This window comes from Arvicanthis niloticus, chromosome 25, assembly GCF_011762505.2.
Source record: "Arvicanthis niloticus isolate mArvNil1 chromosome 25, mArvNil1.pat.X, whole genome shotgun sequence".
Lineage (NCBI taxonomy): Eukaryota > Metazoa > Chordata > Mammalia > Rodentia > Muridae > Arvicanthis > Arvicanthis niloticus.
Window position 1 is genome coordinate 15889507 of NC_133433.1, and position 20942 is coordinate 15910448.

General features: G+C 37.4%; 1 long non-coding RNA gene across 2 annotated transcripts in view; it reads right to left on the reverse strand.

Moving 5' to 3' along the window:
• Positions 1-6627: 6627 nt before the first annotated feature.
• LOC143438502 (uncharacterized) overlaps positions 6628-20942 on the reverse strand; it is a 157925-nt gene continuing 143610 nt past the window's right edge. For both annotated transcript variants that reach the window (XR_013107293.1, XR_013107292.1), the window contains 2 exons: positions 9614-9784; positions 6628-7810 (listed from right to left, as the gene is read on the reverse strand). This is a non-coding gene — a long non-coding RNA (uncharacterized LOC143438502). The remainder of the gene's footprint in view (positions 7811-9613; positions 9785-20942) is intronic.

Genomic DNA, 20942 nt, shown 5'->3' on the forward strand with positions numbered 1-20942 from the left:
ATGAAGGGGTTTGTATAAATCCAGCCAGCCAGCCAACAACAGAATTCAAATCATCTGAAGCTAACATTACTCTGGCATTTCTACATACTCACAGCTTATAGTAAGAACCAAGCATAGGGCAGAGGAGGGGAGGGAATGAAGACTCAACATAGACTGCTTGAGAAGAAGCTGGTCTGCAGCACAGAAATCATATCAAGGAAAAGCTTCACAACCATAACTGTTTGTACACTGCCATTGCCTGGGAAATTTTCCCATATCTGCGGACACAATTCCAAGTGTACATTCCATCAATATGAAAAGGGTCTTATATGTACTCACTAAATAAAGCATACTTCTCATAAATCATTAAGTCCGTCATAGATGCTAATTTACATATTCCTTGCAATACTACGAAGTACATGTTATTGCCTGATCATTTTGTAGATGGGAAAAATCAAATTTGTCCAGTCACACAGCTTAAAATTGACAAGGCCAAGGCCAGAACTCCAACAGCTTCCAGACTCCAACATCTTTTAATTATTATGTGTAGTGAACATACACACAAATGGTTCAAACAACAAATAAAGAAAATCATATCCATTGTAAGTAAAATAATGCAGGAATTCTGTGTCGCTGTTGACCCCCATGAGGTGCTGACCAGTTGTGCTTGGGGATGGTGAAACTTTAATGCAGCAGATATTGTCTGAATTAATGCTGAAGTCACAGACAGCAAGTATGAGGCTTTCCTGTCACTGTACCATGTCGTGTATTGGGAAGAAATTCCCTATTTAAATATAAAATTTGAAGCTTTCATTTAGCATAACTTATCTTTTAGCCATTTTCTTGATAAAGGCAATATTTGGAGGAGACCAGGCTTTTATCTCTGTGAGGTAGACTGTTTTTGCTGGAGTTGGCAAAATGAACTAGAAGTGAGCTGGAAGCTGCAGTGATTTTTCTTCTCTATTTCATGAGGTTTGTTTTGGCTCTAAACTCAGAGCAGCCTAAAATTGTAAAGTGGTCACTCCAGGGACCACCCATACATCTTACAAAGTTCACATCCAGTGTTACCAAACCTCCTTCTGAGACGATGCCCAGCCTCAAAGAAGTCGTAAGTAGATGACAGGAAAGGGAAAGAAGAAACTCGGATTGCTGTGTGCAGTGTCATTAAAAAATAAGGAGTCACCAGGGCAGTGTGGAGATAAACTAAAGGCCACCTGGTCAGCACTAAACTATCTACTTCTCCAGCAGAATTTAATCCAGAGACTAGAGCTGATTCTCCTCCTATCACTACTCAAGCAAATTTGAGACACAGGCTTAGTTTTCAAATATGTAGTTGCTGAGCTTGCAAAAAAAAGTGAGGAAAAATGGTGAAAACATCTGCAAGCATGTCACTCAACAAAGCCCATAACGTAACATAATTCTTATGAGTGAAAATCAGAACTCAGTGGGCACATAAATTTTATGAGACTCTGCTCCTTTCCAAATGATGTAAGGAGGAAATAGTACAATCAACTTTATACCTCTGCAATACGTAGGATCTTTCCACTCGAGAGATCACGGTGTTGAATATTTCTGACAGGAGAATTTAAACCAAATCTGGGCAAAACAAAGCAACTACATCTCAGAAAATGTACCATAAAAAAACACATCCTGTGAGAAATCTTTTGTTCTTTTTTGTACCATACAATGTCAATCTGCAGTTTCTTAGAGAGGAGTAAGATTACACATTTATCCTTTAACTGCCTGCAGAAGAGACTGCATAAAACACATGCACATGTCAAGCTGACCCACAATTCTGCAAAACTCCATGAGGAAGCAATCCCAGCAGGACTGCTGCCAACACCACACTCATAAACATAAGGTCACAGCACAGTCCTCTGTCAAGGAAATGGCTGGAAAAGAGTTGAGATATAAAATGATACAATTCATTGCTAAAATATTAAGCAAATTTCAACACCTTGTCAACTTGATTTTGGACACTATTCTATTTGGCAAAGTGCAAATATATATAATATATATATATATATATATATATATATATTATATATATATATATTATATATATTATATATATATATATACAATCATGAGCAAAGTATATCATTCTCCTGTCTATATCTCAGGAGTTTTGGAACAAGCACTGGTTACAGAGGTCATAGAATTCTTTTTGGGTCTATGTAGATATTATTTGGCACTGTGAGTTTCATGTTTACATTGCTTACAGGTGCTAGGAAATTTGTTTTATTGTTGCCTGTTGGTTTGACCAGGCTGGCCTTGAACTAAAAAATTCTTCTTCCCTTAGTGGCCCAGATGCTGGGATTATAGGTATGGGGTCTCACATTCTTGTTTATAATTTATTCTTTAAAAGATGGTGCATATGTAAACTTTTGTTTTTAATTTTACAGTATATAAGACCTTAAATAAAGCCAGTGGAAATGTCAATTACTTAGACCCCAGTGTGAAATAAAGCAAACCAAACTTCTGACCCTCAGAGGAACATAAAAATGTTCTAATTTTTAAAACAGGTGTGATGTCAACACTCTGGCATTTCCTGCTTTAAATTTCTTGATTTTATTGGTCCATGTTACTTATTTCTTTAGGTAATGTCTCTTATCATGTGTAGTTTATATGGTATAGCTATCTAAATGAAAAGTATAAACCAAGAACAGATTGTAAAATAGATGAGTTCACAGATGTCTATTTTACAATGCCAAGGAAACTAACAAGAAAGTGTAAAGATGATCTCATTAATATTTATCTAGTAAAACTCTAAAAATCTCCAGAAAAACATCAACCTATATTCTTTGACTGTGGAAATAATATTAATTACTTATACAGTATTTTTTTAAATGAAATGTTTTTATTTTCACAGGCTTACAGGCCTAACATAGTCTGTACTATAGCCCAGAAAAAATGACTACTCAATAATCCCTTCATTTCTTTATTGAACACATCTTAATAATGTATCTAACCTACTGAGTTCCAGGTGCTATAAGGCCTAAGTAACACAAAAGTGTACTATAAGAAAGGGGGCACAAAATATAAAACAAATATGGGACAATATCAAAGATCAGGAACAAAGGAAAACAGGGTGATATGAAAAAGAGCTTGACGGAGAGCAGGATGTCAGGAAAGACATCCTTGAAGACATAATACCTGAGCAGAGACCTGAAGATGAAGAGGAAAAGGAATCATGAAACTAAAATCCAGGATAAGAGGACTCTGTGGAGATGGACTAGTAAATTCACAACTAATTCACTAGCAAATTAAAAACAGTGAGATAGAAAATTGAATTCAAATCATCAGCATTTTCCATATAAACACTCTTTTTCTATTTGGAAATGACAAACTGGAACAGGAAAAACAGGGTGTGAAGGGAGAAAGGAAAGGTGGAAATGATGAATGTTATTATAATCTTGAAAGGAAAAAAGAACAAAATCTTACTTACAAAATCATATTAAGACTTTTATAATAAAATACTTATCTGCAACCTTCTTTTTTTAAAAAAATCCTTTAAAAATTCACATATTTTAAGCAAGAGCTAAAGATGTATATTTACAATCAAGACAAATTTATCTTAATAGCAGTAATTCATCATTCAATGAAGCTTCTATTTGATATTTAGCTATAAGTTATTATCCTTCAAAGTGTTTTATGAAATTATCTTCATTTGCGTTGTGCGTTACAAAATTGAATACATAAATATTAAGTAAAAAGCATAACTTATTTACTAGAAAGCTAGTCTATTAAAGTGTATAGCTAACAAATATATTGCAATAAATAAAATCTCCAAAGCCCAAATAAAGCTGTGAATTAAGAGCATTCCAAATTCTATTGTCAAAAAGCCCTCCCCCAATACTACTGAGATTAAAATCTTCCACAAACCCATAAAGAAAAATTCTATAAGTGAGTTTGAAAATACTTTAAAAGACAAAAATGGAATATGTGTTTCAAAAAAGGTAGCATGAGTCTTCATCCTCAGTCTAAATGCATTAGGTTCCAGTAAAAAGTTGTTTTCAAAAGAGAAAAAACTCAACACAGCCTAATCTATACCAGGACCAGTGAAAGCTGAGCACAGCGAAACACACCTGGGACACAAACACTGGAGAGCAGAGACAGAAGGATCCCTTGGGTTTTCTGGCCAGCAATCAAGCTAAAACAAAGACTTGCTGTAAGTGGAGGGTATGTGGATTGAGAATCTCCTTTGATTTTGTAGATAGCTAAATTCAACCTCTTAAAAATTAACTCACCTCCTTAAACACTGTCTTTTTTTTTTCTTTTAAGACTGTCTTCCAGATATGTTATTCCCACTACAGCAATAAACACAGAGCACTAGGGATAACTAACGTTCCATCATGGATTTGACAGGATCCTCATGAGGCTCAATACTTTTTGGAGGAGATATTTGCAGATAATGGTTGCTAAGGGAAGCAGAGTCATTCTCTGCAACAATGTGGCCACTGGTATGTTGTCCAAGCTCTAGGAAGTAACCATAATTATGTTCAGTGGATCAAGAGTAACCAGAAAATAGGAGAGGAAAAGAGAGGGGTCAAAAGGTGTCTGGTCTGGTTTTTCTCAACTTGACACAAGTTAGGGTCATCTGGGAAAAGGAAATGTCAATGGACAAAAATGTTTCATCAACTTGGTCTGGAGGCAGGCTTATGGGGGATTTTCTTGATCAATTATTGATGTGAGAAGACAGAGATTAGGGCCAGTCCTGGCAAGTAGCCACTGTTGGTCTAAGAAACAGGCTGCCTAAGCCATGAGGAACAAGCCAGTAAACAGTATTTCTCTAGACTCCAGTTCTTTTCCATAGGTTCCTGCCTAGCTGTTACCCTCTTTTCCCTCCATGATGTACTATAAACTTTAGCCTGAAATAAACTGTTTTCTCTCCAATTTGTTCGTGGTCATGATATTTTATCAGGATCACAGAAATCCAAACTAAGACACCAGGAGTAGAATTGAGATAAAAAGGAAAAATGTATTGTGTTCATTGAGACACAATAACACACACACACACACACAAAATGAAAACAAAAATTGTATGTTTTTTCCTACTTACAAATCTTTGAATCTTTAAATACTCACAGAGGTCAGGAAATGAGTATGACATCATAGGTGGATGCTTGAAAGGAAGGGGAGAGTAATAATAACACATTGATATAATGGGTTAAAAGGAAATACTAAAATAGAAAGGGTTAAATTGGGATGAAGTATGGGAGGGATAAAATAATACTAGAGAACTTTTAAAAATTATCAAAACAACCCTGAGATTCCACCTCACACCAGTCAGAATGACTAAGATTAAAAACTCAGGAGACAACAGATGCTGGCAAAGAGGGGGAGAAAGAGGAGCAGTCCTCCATTTTTGGTGGAATTGCAAGCTGGTACAAACACTTGTTAAAGGACCTTCACAAAGGAAGGTCCTAGAAATCAGTCTGGCGGTTCCTCAGAAAATTGGATGTAGCATTACCTGAGGATTCAGCTATACCACTCCTGGGCATATACCCAGAAGATGCTCCAACATATAACAAGGACACATGCTCCAACATGTTCATAGCAGCCTTATTTATAATAGCCAGAAGCTGGAAAGAATCCAGATGTCCTTCAACAGAGGAATGGATTCAAAAAATGTGGTACATTTATACAATGGAATATTACTCAGCTATTAAAAACAATGAATTCATTAAATTCTTGGGCAAATGGATGGAACTAGAAAATATCCTGAGTGAGGTAACCCATTCACATAAATACATACATGGTATGTACTCACTGATACGTGGATATTAGCCCAACAGCTTGTTATACCCATATTGTGAAGATACAATTCACAGACAACATGAAGCTCTAGAAGAAGAAAGACCAAAGTGTGGGTGCTTCAGTCCTTCTTAGAAGGGTGAACAAAATACTCACCAGAGGAAATACAGGGACAAAGAGTGGAGCAGAGACTGAAGGAAAGGCCATCCAGAGACTGCCCCACCTGGGGATACATCCCATATACAGTCATCAAACCCAGATACTATTGTGGATGCCAAGACGTACATGTTGGCAGGTGCCTAATATAGCTGTCTCCTGAGAGGCTCTGCCATAGCCTTACAAATACAGAGGTCGATGCTCACAGCCAACCATTGGACTGAGCATGGGGTCCCCAGTGGAGGAGTTAGAGAAATGCCTGAAGGATCTGAAGAGATTTGCAACCCCAGAGTAAGAACAACAATAGCAACCAAGCAGACCCCCCCAGAGCTTCCAGGGACTAAACCATCAACCAAGGAGTACACATAGAGGGACCCATGGCTCCAGCCACATATGTAGCAGAAGATGTCCTTGTTGGACATCAATGGAATAAGAAGCCATTGGTCCTGTGAAGGCTCAATGCTCCAGTGTAGGATAATGCTGGGGTGGGGAGGTGGGAATAGGTGAATGGGTGGGGGAAACACCCTCATAGAAGCAGGGGGAGGGGTGATGGGATAGGGGGTTTCCAAGGGGAAACTGGGAAAGGGGACAACATTTGAAATGTAAATAAAGAAAATATCCCATAAAAAGTTAAATAAATAAATAAATAAATAAATAAAAATAAATTTAAAAAATTTATGAAAACCCACTATTGTAGAAGGTTCCTAAAACATGTATACATACATATGTAAAAAGAGCTTTTGAAACATCTTTATTGATTTTTTTGTGAGTTTAATACATTTTCTCATGTCCTGTATCTGCCCTCTGCTTTTGCAACACGCCCTCCCCTAAAAAAATTTAAAAACACAAACAAGATAAATAAAATAGTACATAGAAACATCTCTGTCCACACATCTTTTATTGCAAATGTTCATTTCAATGAGTCATTGGTCTGGTTCGAGGTCTCTCTGGGACACCATCAACATTGGATCCTCATCAGGATTCCTCCTAGTTATCCTGTTGTTGCCCTGTGTCTTGGAGATCCTACAACTCTAAATAAACAGTCCTTTCACAGATGATGTAGATTTTGGTGTGGGCCAACTCAAAGTCTAGATCTAGGCCTGGGTGGCAGCTACTAAGATGAGTTCTCCACCACTGCTCCAACTGGGCCGCCCAATGCTACCATCAGCAGGAGGCAGGGTCAGCTCACCAGCTCTGATGCCCTTAATGCTGGCTCACTGGCACCCATATCTCCAAATATGGCCAGCTCTACTGGGCTGGCCAGTCAAGGCCTGGGATCCAGTCTACAGAGTATTGCCACCTGAGAAAAGTGGGACCAACTCTTCAGATCAATGCATCTCCTCATGGACCTATCCTGCCCTGCTCTTGGATATCTATAAGGTTCCAGTTGTCTACTCAGACCAGGGATGTCCCCAAAGTCGCTAGTGGTAATATAAACCAAGAATATTGACACTAACCCCTGTTGTTACATAACCATGGACCCAGACAGACATGATCCTCAGCGGCAGCATGGGCTGGGCCTTCAAAATGTCCGTAGGTGGCAGAACTGGCTACTCACAAGAAGCTATTTCTCTTCACCCTCAAGTCTTCAGTTTCATCTCTCTTCATGTTGCTCAGGTCTCCAGTTCCATCTCCCTTCATAAACTCAAACTGTTCTGCTTCTCTTTCTCTCCACCACATTCTTATACATTGTAGTGGCTCCTGCTACAGGCAAGCTGCACCACTTGTGGGACTCTGGGTGAATTCTTCTGTCTGCACCATGTGTCATGACAGTCAGCAGGTCTCTGGATATCATCCTCCTCCCACAGTGTGTTGTGTGGTGTTAGGCAGGGCTCTGTGTGTCTAAGGCCTGCCTATGACATTCAGCAGAAGTCAGGTCTGTGGGTATCTTTCCCTGACTTCACCCCACATCAGGACTCTGGATTTGAAGAGAGAGAGAGAGAGAGAGAGAGAGAGAGACAGAGAGACAGAGAGACAGAGAGACAGAGAGAGAGAGAGAGAGAGAGAGAGAGAGAGAGAGAGAGAGAGAGATTTTAAATTTAGTTACATGAAAGCAGGGTAAGAATGCCTCTACTAAGTACCACGGGTCAACAAATAAAAAAAAATCCAATGCCAGAAATGAGTTGTCTCTTTTAGATTTGTTGGCTAGTCAGTCCAATACACATCCCAAACATTACAAATTATCACCAATGCTATTGGTTCCCCTCCAGAAATGGATGATTTCCATTCTTTCGCTGAAGGCAACATATACTTGATTCATATAACACAGAAAAACCAAGCTGGCACTGACCTGGAAAGTTCCTGCCTTTGGGCTAGCTTTCGTAATGCTGGAAAGTGATATCCATGCTACCAGAGGGAAAAGGTAATCACCAATTTAATCCAGCTCAGAACCCCGCAGGCTACAATAACAACCAACCTGAAAAGATCTGCCCTCTGGTAAATCATGGAACACCCTGATAGTTATAGCCAATTGCTTTCTGATTGGACTTAAGACCAGATCCAGAAAATGAAACTCAGAATCTAACACTATTATCAGGACCGAGCACCAGTAGCTCTTAGTTAACAGAGGAAAATCTACCACTACTACTCTGTTAAATGAACCTAGCATTAAATTGACACTTAATGAATTATTTCATGCCCATTAATTCATACATCTCTCAGCACTCATCATAGAAGCTTATTTTGCCATACATGTGATTAATAATGAAACTCACAATTGTGGGTGCACAGTATAAAAGGCTGTATAATGTTTGACCCTAAATGGAACATTATTATCACAAATATGTATGCCCAGTGCTCAGTGATCATTGCAGAAGAGGAAGCAAGAATACTGTAAAAGCCAAAGGCAGTGAATGATGATAAAGAAATAGTGTTTTCTAGACAAAGGCCAGATGCACACTTGAACTCACAATGGTCCTGACAGATCTGTGCAAGCTCAAATTCCAGCATGGAGAGGAGAGTCATAAAGTTTCATTCCTGCCTGAATCCTATTGGCAACTGATAGTTGCTGGGAAAGGGAAAGTCAGTTTTCTCTAAGGAAGTAGCCTCTGTTGAGTCAACCATGTCCAGTGGAAGAGCACACATCCACAAATATATGAGCAGCAAAATTGGATTTTATTCTTTCTTTTTATCAGGGTTTGAATTTTTTCCTATAAACATAAATTGAGATGACTAGTAAAAGGGAGACAGATCTGGGAGAAGTTAGGGGGTGAATATGGTCACATTTTATGACATTTAAAAGGTAAAGGTAAATAATGTAGCTATAATTAAACTAAAAGAGAAAATAAAAATTGTGATGGTTGGAATGAAAATGGCTCCATGGGCTCATAGAGTTGAATACTTGGTGACCAGAGACTTGCATTATTTGAAAGGACTAAGAGGTATGGCCTTATCCAAGAAATGTGTCATTGGTGGGTGAGTGTTGATATTTCATAAAACCCATTCCAAGTCCAGAGTATCTCTCTTCCTGCTGCCTGAGAATCTGGATGTAGAACTCTCAGCTACCATGTCTGTTTGTGTGTTCTCATGCTTCCCACCATGCTGACAAATGGGCTAAACCTCTGAAATTATAAGCAGTCCCCCATTAAATGTTTTTACTCATAATAGTTGCCATTGTCATATTGTCTCTTCAAAGAAATAGAACATGGACCAAGACAAGAATAGAGGACAGAGTTACAAGTGATTTAGGCAAGCCTCAGACTTGCTAGGTAGCTGGGATTACCTTGAACTTCTGATCCTCTCATCTCCAATTCTCAAGAGCTGAGATTATAAGCATGTGGTGCCAACCAAACACATTATTCCAGGTGAGGAATTAAGCTCAAAGTTCTGTTCATGTTATCCCAGTGTTCCATTAACTGAGTTATCTTCCCAGGCCAAATTTCAGTTTTTCAATCTGCACAACAGATGTAAAAATATGTTGTATGTGTCAAGCAAAACAACACAGATCAGAGAGCTAATTATCAGTAGCTTTATCACATTAAACTCATTTTCTAATGCCCTCATAAAACTCTCCTCCTAAAGGAGTTCAACATGAAAATACATAGAACTTCTTAAGTCTACCTACAAAAGAAAGAGGTTGCATATTAAATTATACATGTTATGCATTTATATTTTATGATACATGTTAACTTTTCAGTAATTTTAGCAAGATGATTAGAGAATTAAATTCACTTGTAGTTCTAGGCTTCTGGGTTTTTCCCAAGGTGGTGACTTCAGATTTTTTCAAGTCTCCATATCAGATGTTTTTAGTAAAGAATTTTTACTTATTTGTTTTATGCAACCATTACCTAGGTGAACCTGTTTGTTTTATTATTTTGTTCTTTTCCACATCCTGTGTGCTTATCAGTCATTCTCACACCTCATTACCTGAAAAGATGTGCCTCGCAATGCACAATAAAGCCTCTCACAGACTTGCTTTACTTCAGCAAGCAGCAAGCCACTGTTTTCTCGATTTCAAATAGAAATCAGCACTACATTAAGAACAGTGGAAAATATTGTCAGTTGTCATCAGTCTTTCCTAGACAATATCAGGACCAAATTAGAATCTGTGCTTGCCTAGCTAGCTTTTCTTTTCTTTTATAGGAATTATTTAAGGAAACAATGCTGAGTTTATACTTGTTTTTCATTGATCTTTTTTTAAACAGTGGGCAGCCATGTTCTATAAAAGCAACAAACAAAACAAGCAGACCAGTTGTCATTGGTCTTATTAGCAGGAGAATATTATTCCTCAAATCCTTAAATCCAAGACTTATATGGATAGACTGTGTAGTCTTCAAAGATAAAACACAGCTTATTCAACTTTACATCTCTAACATCTCTGCCGCACATGTCACATCAATAGGCATCCTCTCAAACTTTCTTACATAACCAGGGATTTTTAGAAAGTCCTTGGCATTAATAACTAAGACAACCTCCTCCTAAGTGATCTGATTTTTTAAATGGTCACTCTTTTTGTATTTGAGCTGAAGTATTTCAAGAATTGGATTTTCCACTGCTAAGCAATCTGTCCTTAAAACAGAAGGATTATCTAGATTTGAAATGATGGAAAAAGCATAGGTGAAGCCAATCAGAAACTGGAAGGCTGCATACTATTTATCTAATGGTGTGCATGATGCTTGTGCATCTCTAATCTTAAGAGCAAAGGAACAGTGGGGAATTTTACAAAGCAGAAGACAAAGTACAGGGTCTATTCCAGAGAGAGTGACTCAGTTTGGATGAGAGAGAGACTTGCAGACATCAGGAGGCAGGGGCAGAAGCCATAACTAAGACACAGGCCTCAAGAAGGTACAGATTGAACATGTAATAGCAATCACTCAAAGATTAGAAAAGAAATGGGAAGCCAGGCAAGGGGTGCAAGGCTGTTGCTCTGGCAGAGACAGGAGAGATACCAAGAAAATGTTCCCCAAGGGTAGAGTTGGGGAACATTCTAAAACATTTCCCATTGAGTAAGAAGCTTGAAGACTAAGACCTTCTATGGATTACACTCAAGAGAAATTCAAGTGTCTTGGGAATGAGGAGAATACTCTGAACCTGGCCACTCTGACACCAGAGCCTCACAGTACTCACTAAAGTGGAAACCTGGTCAGAGGCAATCAAGGGAACATGCACTTAAGGTCCTTAAGGGGTACTAGGCATTACAAAGTACTGCTCAAGGGCAGGGCCAGTTTGGAACTTGGCCAATGGACATGAAACCAGCATCAGTGCACTGACCTTGCAAAGGACTAACCAAGGAAGAGGTCTTAAGGACCACTAAGATGCATGACTATCATCTGCAAGCCAATAATTAAAGAATTTAATTCAACTTCACACACACACACACACACACACACACACACACACACACACACACACAAATGTGTGGGAGGATGGCAGGTACTTAGGTACTCCAGAAGGAATGCTGAAAGACTAGAACCAGCAAGCAAGGCTGCATTCAGACACCATACCCATCACATTCTCTCACTGTAGGTCCCTTGTTCTGGAGGGTGTCCCACAACGATCTCCCGGTTGGGGACAGGATGAGAGCAGGGAGGGTTTGCTACTGTCTCTGCGTCTCCAGCCTGTGTCTCCAGTGTCTGTAGGTCTCCAGCCTGGCCTGATGCGGGAGGTTGGGGCCAAAGGACACAGAGTGCAAGCAGGAGGGGAGATTGCCTGCCCCTGCCACTGCCTCTGCCCACTTGCTGCTGCTGTCGCTGGCCAGTCTCTTCCAGGTGCTGCACCTGTCTCTCCCCACTGAGCCGGTCCAGGCTTGGGCTGGGCCAATAAGAAGCCGGCCAGCTGGCAAGGAGGCAGCTTGGTGTCCCAGGCAGGTTCTGAAAGAGCAGATCTCTCCCCCAAGTGTTACAGCTCTTGTGACAGAAACTCTCAGACACCAGGATGATTCTTGAGCACTTTACTTCCCCTAAATAGAGCCCTTATATACAGTTTCAGGGTAGGTTAGGGTCTGGCAGCAGATAATGCCTATTGGCTTTGTCTGAGAGCTTGGAGATACCTCATCTACATGTGGGAGAGCCTGAGGGACTGTTCCTTGTGACTGATGGTCATAAACCTCTCTGGGGGGGGGGGGGTTGGAGGACTGAAGCTAAATGAATAAAACGACTAATGAGACTTGAAAGAAAAAAGTGAATGTAGTGAGTATAACAGTGTGTGTTCAATAAGTGATATATGCTTCTCTGAAAATGTGCCTTCCAAATAATAGTACCATCTGCAATGAGTATGCACAATGAAAAATTTAATGATACATTTTAATTAAAACACAGTGGTCAAATATACAATTTATTTTTGTGCCAATTTTCTTTTCAGTGGGAAAAATTTCCCAAGGTTGTCTGATGACTTACTAATTTATGACTTTTAGCACTGCTTATTTTATATGTATGTGTTTAAATACTTTCTAATTGTCATTGTTTCTCTTTAAATGGGTAATATTTCAAAATGATGGTTCATTTATAGAAATAGTGGTAAGTGGAACATAGCTTCCTTTTGGCCTTTATGTCATGACATAAAGCAAATCTATAATCATACTTAGTCTTTTAGTCAAAATCATAACATTTCAGCTTTTAACTCAATATCACTCTATCCCTCTAAAGATCATGCCAGTCCCTTTCCCTGCATGTTTCAGGATAATGTTGTAAAAAGAGTCTAAAAACAGTTTTTATATTTGACCATGAATAGTTCTCAAGTCATGCTACTTCCATTTGCCCTGTTGCCTATGTATCAGAAAGCTAAAGTTCTGAGTAACCTACCTTTGATATCAATAGAAATTGTAGACCTTCAAATACTCATCTAAGTATATATTTTTTAAAATCTTAAAACCTTTATCTCCTAACCTCAAGTAAAAGCTGGCTTTTATTCCATGAAATCTCCAATTTCTATCCCTGCATGGAAAAATGTCCTAATCTCCCAAGATAGTCGCATTATAGTAGTAAACCATTTTTGTAGCTTTGTGATATATGCAAGGGCATCCTCAGCCTTTTAAACCAAATTTTGGGTGAGGAAGCCATTTCATTTTTACAAAATAACGTAATGACTGTGCTAAGGCAATAACTTACAGAGGCAGCATATGAGTGGGCAGACCTGAGAGTGACAGTGGCTTCTGAAAAGCCTTTGTAAACTTCTTGTCAATGCTACCCATGGGTGCAGTTGGTGGGAACTTCCCAGGGAAGTTTATTTTGCAGTGACTCCCAGGTGAGCCCCTTCTTTCAGTAATTTAGTAATAACTTTATGTCCTTCACTTCCCAACCTTTCCAAAGATTGAATAGAATCCAAATTCTCTACTAGCACTTCCATTCTTAGAATTCATGGGGAACTATGATCCGCTGAATTGAACACTAAATGATCTATTCACTTGATAGTAGAAATAATCACATCTTAGATTTTGACTACAAATAGGCATGCAATAGACATTTATTGTAGAATGACAGGCCTCTCTCTTATCCATTAGAGTTTAAGCCAATAAAACACAGTAGCATGAAGAAACATGGTAGCGGTTTAAAAGAAAAAATGTCCCAGGACATTCAAGGACTATAGAAGAACAAATCCAGACTACTGACTAAGCAGGAAGGAAGTGAGCTGTCACGTTAATACTGATTTATATGAAAGGAAGATGCATTTTTTTTTCAAGTATATCGCATCTTTGATAAACCGACGAAACAATAACTGATTTTTTAAGTTAGGTCAACTTTCTAAGTATATGCTTCAATTTTTTTATGTATCTACAAGTAATCACATGGCTCTGTTTATGCCACAGCTATTTTCTGGTATGCAGTCCACAGATACACTTAAAACAAATACCAATCTAAAGTTCAAGTATTCAAAGTAAACTCCAATATCCGTAAGTAAAATTTTCTTTCATTAAAACTGCCAGAACTGATTATCAGAAGATAAAACTAAATTGAAAAAGAATTTATACATTTTTTTTATAGAATAGCCTTCATCTTGTTCATATAATACTTTGGACACTACTGTTGATCAGACATTTTTGTTCATGAATCTTAGGGGGGGAAATCTGTCTCAAAGATTACTCCTATTTTATAACATTCGGGCTTAGAAGTCTGCTAAGATTAGCACATACCACACTTCTATGGAGACATTTGCTACAGCTATGGCCAGGTGTATCAGGAATATACTAGTATTATAAATTAATGAGTCGTAGGGCAAGCTGACAGAAGGCCTCTGCCTTTCCTAGTGCCCATTCTCATTGGATCAAGTCACTTCAAGGGCTCCTTGAATGACCGTAAAAAAGAAACCAATGAACCTGTAATCATATAACAATATCAGACTTGATGCATAGTATACACATTGGCCTTTGACTCTCAGCCTCATATAGATAAAATGTCTGTTTTTTATTGATTGACACTGAGAGGAGCCAGGTCTTCACATGCTGTCCACACTCTCAGTGGACACTGAACCTCAGGCCCATTGTAGGAGTGTGATCTTCCATACTTGCAGCAGGCTGCTTTCTTGAGTAGGGAGAATCCTGGGTAGTCAAGAAGGCAGGTCCCATGAAGCAAGCACTGGATAAGGGGTCAGAAGCCAAAGAGCCAGCCCTGGAATGAATAAACAGGCTAGCAAGCCTGCTGTACTTTACTAAAGATACTAAGGTCTTTCTTTCACCATTAATGATGGGGCCAATGTTACTGAACCTGTGAAATGGAATCCAGGGATAAGGGCTGATAGAGAAAAGTGGGAGCTGTGGAAACAGGCTGCCAAGGATCTCCTTCATAGGATGCCCTCAGTTTAGCTTTCTCCAGGAATCCCTCTCCTGCCTCATTATTGCTGTAATTTACTGTCCTCAAAAGTACTGCATAACAAACCTAATGGATAGTAGAGTGTCCAGGGTCACTCCCTCCATCTGGTAGGGTCCCATGGGGCCAAACACTGAAAAGAATTTCTCTGTACTTCCACCCATTACTCACTTTCTTGGAATACCCCAGGTTGGGCTACATCCATCTCATTTACAAATTCCTCAAGAAATATGGGGTATATGTGATTCTTTTAGTAGGAGCTAGAAGAGGGTTCATGTCCTTAACAACTTCCCTGGAGCAATGAAGAAATGCTGGGATTGAATTCTTGTACAGGTCCCCACCATTTCCACTCTTCATACTGAGTTTTCTTCTACAACACATTTGAATGGATGCATTCAGTTCAGAGCTAGGCAGCTATCCAGAACACCCTCTAATGTCAGTGATTTGCTGACTCCTGAACTCTCCATTCAGAAGCATACAGTCTTAATACATAGTTACAATAAACTATTATTTTATGATATATTCATTTAAAGCTTGATTGAAAAAGTAATCAGTTAATAAGCAAACATTTCATTCTACGTACTCATGTAAAAGTATCCAAAACTTATCTACTTGCCATCTTTCTCTGATTCCTCTTCTACCATCAAATTCTGCCTGCTTTATCTTCCAGTACAAGGTCAGTGACTCCATTTCTTTCACAATATTCAATTCACTCTGACTTTCTAAATAGTCTTTCCCAGGAAAGGGAGAAAATGCTGTAAATTGGAAGGTATTTTATAAGTCTTAAATTACTGAAAGAGTGGATGTGAAAGAACTGTACAAAGAAAGATTGTTTTCCTTGTAGTATACTGAACTCAACAGCAAATGCTGGATGAAACTGTAAAATAAGAGCCAGAGGGATCTAACTGCTTCAAACGATACAATAAAAACTGTAAGAACCATAACAACATACAACTGACATAAAAAACAGGATAAAGAAAACAGAAATAATTCCATAAACAAACAACTGATCTTACACAAAGGTGCCTAAAACCCACAGTAAAGGAGAGATTTCTCTTCAGTAAACTATACCTAGAAATGTAATTATATTCCTATACAGAAGAATCAAGTGAAACTCATTCCTCATTATACAGAAATCAACAGAAATGGATTACCACCTTAAGTATAAGATCTGAGAGCTAAGAAGAAAAGTAGTTGAGTCAAGAATATTTGAGTTGAGCAAGATCAAAATAAATAAATAGGATTTCCTCAAATTTGTGAAGAAAACACTTGTAGACCACACATCTAACAAAGGCCTAAAATTCAAAACATAATTGAATTTTAGGTTTTTTGAAACACAAAAATTAAAGAGATAAAAAAATATGTATCATTTATTTAATGAGCGAAATAAAATTGAACAGATTTCTCAAAACAAGATATACAAATCTTCATCAACTACAAAGAAAAATGCTCAGTATCATTAGTCATCAAAGAAATGCAAATCAAACTATGATGACATAGCCCTGAACATCAGCTAGAATTCTTGGGATCAAACTGACAGGAGAAATTAATGTTAATGTGGGTCTAGAAAAAGATGAATATTCGTGTCTGAGCCATAATTTAAAGTAGGGCAACCATTTTTAAAAAAAATACTCAGAAAAATGAAAATAGTCACATGACTCAGTAATCACACCACTAGTTACATAGTCTCAAAGGAAATTCAAAAAGCATTCTGCATTCTAACAATTATTGTAGTCCATTTTATAACAGCTAAGAAATGAATATAATCAATGGGTCCATCAACTGATGAACTGATTTTTAAAAATGTAGTACCTAAACACAATGGAATGCTGTTTAGCCAAAGGAAAGTATGAAATGTTATTCTTTGTAGCAAAACGGAAAATCAGCCAGACACAGAATAAAAAATGCTATGTGATCTCACTCATTATAGAATATGAAAATATATATCTCATCCAATTAAAAAGTGTAAGGGTGCTAAGAGAGATAATAAAAGGGAGGATATGGAGATATTAATTGTTCCAGAAACACAGGTTGCAAGTAGATAGGAGAGATATTTTAAGTAATCTGTTGTATATTATAGACTTATAATTATAACTAACATCAGTGCAGTAAATGTTTCAAAATACTTATAAGAGAGGAAGGTTTTTAACTCTCTTCACAAAAAAAAAAAAAAAAATGGCTATGACAGATAAGCCAAATGCCCTAAATTCATATTTAAATATCTATGCATCAAAACCATAAGTACTGTATAATTATAGGTCAAAACCAAAAATAAATACAAATCCCTCAGTTAAATTAGAATTTCAGAATAAGAATTAATCAATTTTTAATACTGGCATGAGACCTAGTTCTCTAGATGATATCTCATTCTTCATTTTAGATTAGGATTCGCTATATATTCTGGACTTTCTTTTTCTGATCATCATAATTCTACAAAATAAAAGTCAATAGAATAAAGAAAGGAGACAAAAAAGACTTAGTATTTAAGAATATAGTCTAAGTAGCCATAGAGAAAAATAGGAACTTTGATTTATTCCTGTATTACAAGGAACACAGAGCTGGGAGAACCTCTTTCTTGGAATTGTAGATGTCTATGAGCACAGCATATATTGATGATATTATTATGATGTTAACATTAATTTATAGTTTTTATGAAGCTGAATATGTATCCATAAGAAAATTTGAATGAAATATGTATGTATGAAAAAATCATATCTACTACAGCTGACTTTCTAATTTTCAGAAGAAAGTAGGGAGAAGAAATGAAAATATGTAGATAAAAATTTAAAAATGAAAAATCTACCAAAATGAACTCTCAATTCTGAATATCTATTCCCAAATGCAAGGGCACCTATATTTGTAAAAGTAAGAGTAATAAAGCTCAAAACACACATTGAACCTCACACAATAATAGTGGGGGACTTCAATACTCCACTCTTATCATTGGACAGGTCATTGGAGTGGAAACTAAGCAGAGATACAATGAAACTAACAGAAGTTATGAATCAAATGGATTTAACAGGTATCTACAGAACATTTCACCCCAAAACAAAAGGAAATACCTTCTTCTCAGCACCTCCTGGAATCCTCTCCAAAGTTGACCATATAATAAGACACATAACAAGCCTCAACAAATACAGAAAGATTGAAATGATACAATGCATTCTATCAGATCACCATGGACTAAGGCTGGACTTCAATAACAACAAAAGATAACAGAAAGCTCACATACTTATAGAAACTGAACAACTATTAAATGATAACATGGTCAGGAATAAAATAAATAATGAAATTAAAGACATTTCTAGAATTCAGTGAAAATTAAGGCACAGCATACACAAATTTGTAGGATACAAGAAAGCAGTGATAAGAGTAAAATTCATAGCAATATGTGCCTTCATAAGAAATTGGAGAGATGCTATACTAGCAAATTTTCACCACACCTGAAAGATCTAGAACAAAAAGAAGCAAACATACCAAAAAGGAATAAACAGCAGGAAATAGTGAAATTTAGGGCTACTAACTAAAGGGCACAGAGACAGTATCCAAAGTAACAAAATCAGAAATAAAAAGGGAGGCATAATAATTGAAGCTGGGGAAATTTTTAAAAAAAATCATCACATCTTACTACAAAAGCCTATATTCAACTAAACTGGAAAACCAAGATGAAATGGATAACTTTCTAGACAGATACCATGAACCAAAGTTAAATCAAGATCAGGTAAACTAAACAGTTCTATAACCCCTCAAGAAATAGAAGCAATCATTAAAAACCTCCCAACCAAAAAAAGCCCAGGGTCAGACAGTTTTAGTACAGAATTTTTCCAGACCTTAAAAAAAGAGCTAATACCAATGCTCTTCAAATGATTCCACAAACAGAAACAGAAGAAACACTACCCAATTTATTCTGTGAAACTACAGTTACTTTTATACATGAACCACACAAAGATCCAACAAAGAAAAAGAACATCAGACCAATTTTGCTTAAGAATATCGATGTAAAAGTACTCATAAAATTCCCACAAACCAAATCCAAGAACACATCAAAACCATAATTGACCACAATCAAGTAGGCTTCATCTCATGGATTTGGGAATGTTTCAATATATGAAAATTTATCAACATAATCCACTATATAAACAAACTCAATGAAAAAATCATGATCATCTCATTAGATGCTGAAAAATCCCTTGAAAAATAGAACACCCCTTCATGTTAAAGTCTTGGAGAGATCAGGAATTCATGGTGCATACCTAAACATAATAAAAGCTATATACAGCAAACCAACAGCTAGCATCAAATTAAATGAAAACTTGAAGAAATCCCACTAAAATCAGGGACAAGACAAAATTGCCCACTCATTCCTTATCTATTCAATATAGTACTTGAAGTTCTAGCTTAAAGCGATTAGAAAAAGTAGAAGGTCAAAGGTATACAGATTTGAAGAAGTCAAAGGATCACTATTTGTGGATGATATGGTGGTAAAAATAAGCAACCCCAAAAACTCTACCAGAGAACTTTTACAACTGATAAGCAACTTTAGCAAAGTTGCTAGTTACAAAGTTAACTCCAACAAATAAGTAGCCTTCATTTATAAAGTGGTAAACAGGCTTTAAAAAAAGAAATTAAAGAAACAACACCTTCACAATAACCAAAAGTAATATAAAATATCTTGGTGGAACTCTAACCAAGCAAGTGAAAGGACACTGTCAATAGGAGAAAATGGCAGCTACAAATTAGGAAAAGATTTTTACTAACTCTACATTCAACAGAGGGCTAATATCCAAATATATTAGGAACTCAAGAAGTTAAACTCAAACAAACCCAAAATAACCCTATTTTAAAATGGGGTATAGAACTAAACAAAGAATCTCAACTGGGGAAACCCGAATGGCCTAGGAGCTTCTAAAAAAAATTGTTCAATGTCCTTAGTCATCAAGGAAATGCAAATCAAAACAACCCTGAGATTCCACCTTATACCAATCAGAATGGCTAAGATCAAACACTCAGGAAACGGTAGATGCAAAAGAGAATGTGGAGAAAGAAAAATATTCCTCCACTGCTGGTGGGATTCCAAACTGGTACAACCAATAAGAAAATTAATCTGGCAATTCCTCAGAAATTTGGAAATAGTTTTACCTAAGACCCAGCTATAACACTCCTGGGTACATACCCAAAAAGATCCTCCACCATACCACAAGGACAAGTACTCCACTCTGTTCATAACAGCATTATTCATAAAAGCCAAAACTTGGAAATGTCCCTACACTGAAGAATGGATATAGAAAATTGGTTCGTTTACACAATGGGATACTATTCAGCTATAAAAAATGAGGACGTCATGAATTTTGCAGGCAAACGAATGGAAATGGAAAATATCATCATAAGCAAGGTATCTCAGATACAAAAGGACATGCATGTTATGTACTTACTGATAAATGGATATTAGCCAAAAAGTAGAGAATACCCATGATACAACTCACAGACTGTATGAAGCTTAACAAGAAGGAAAGCCCAAGTGAGGATGCTTCAATCCCACTTAGAAGGGGAAAGAAAATAATCATGGGAGGCAGAGGGAGGGATGGACCAAGGTGAAAGAGGAGAGAGGGAGGGAAGGGGGCAGGATCAATATGAATGGAGACAGGAGAAAAGCCCAAAAGGCCAGAAGAGTGGATGAAAATAGGTACCTGCAGAGGGTGGATGGTGAGGGGAACCTCTAGAAAGTCCCAGAGACCTAGGATGTGAGAAGCTCCCAGAACTCAGTGGGGTTGACCTTAGCCAAAATGCCCAAGAGTAGGGAGATGTAACTTG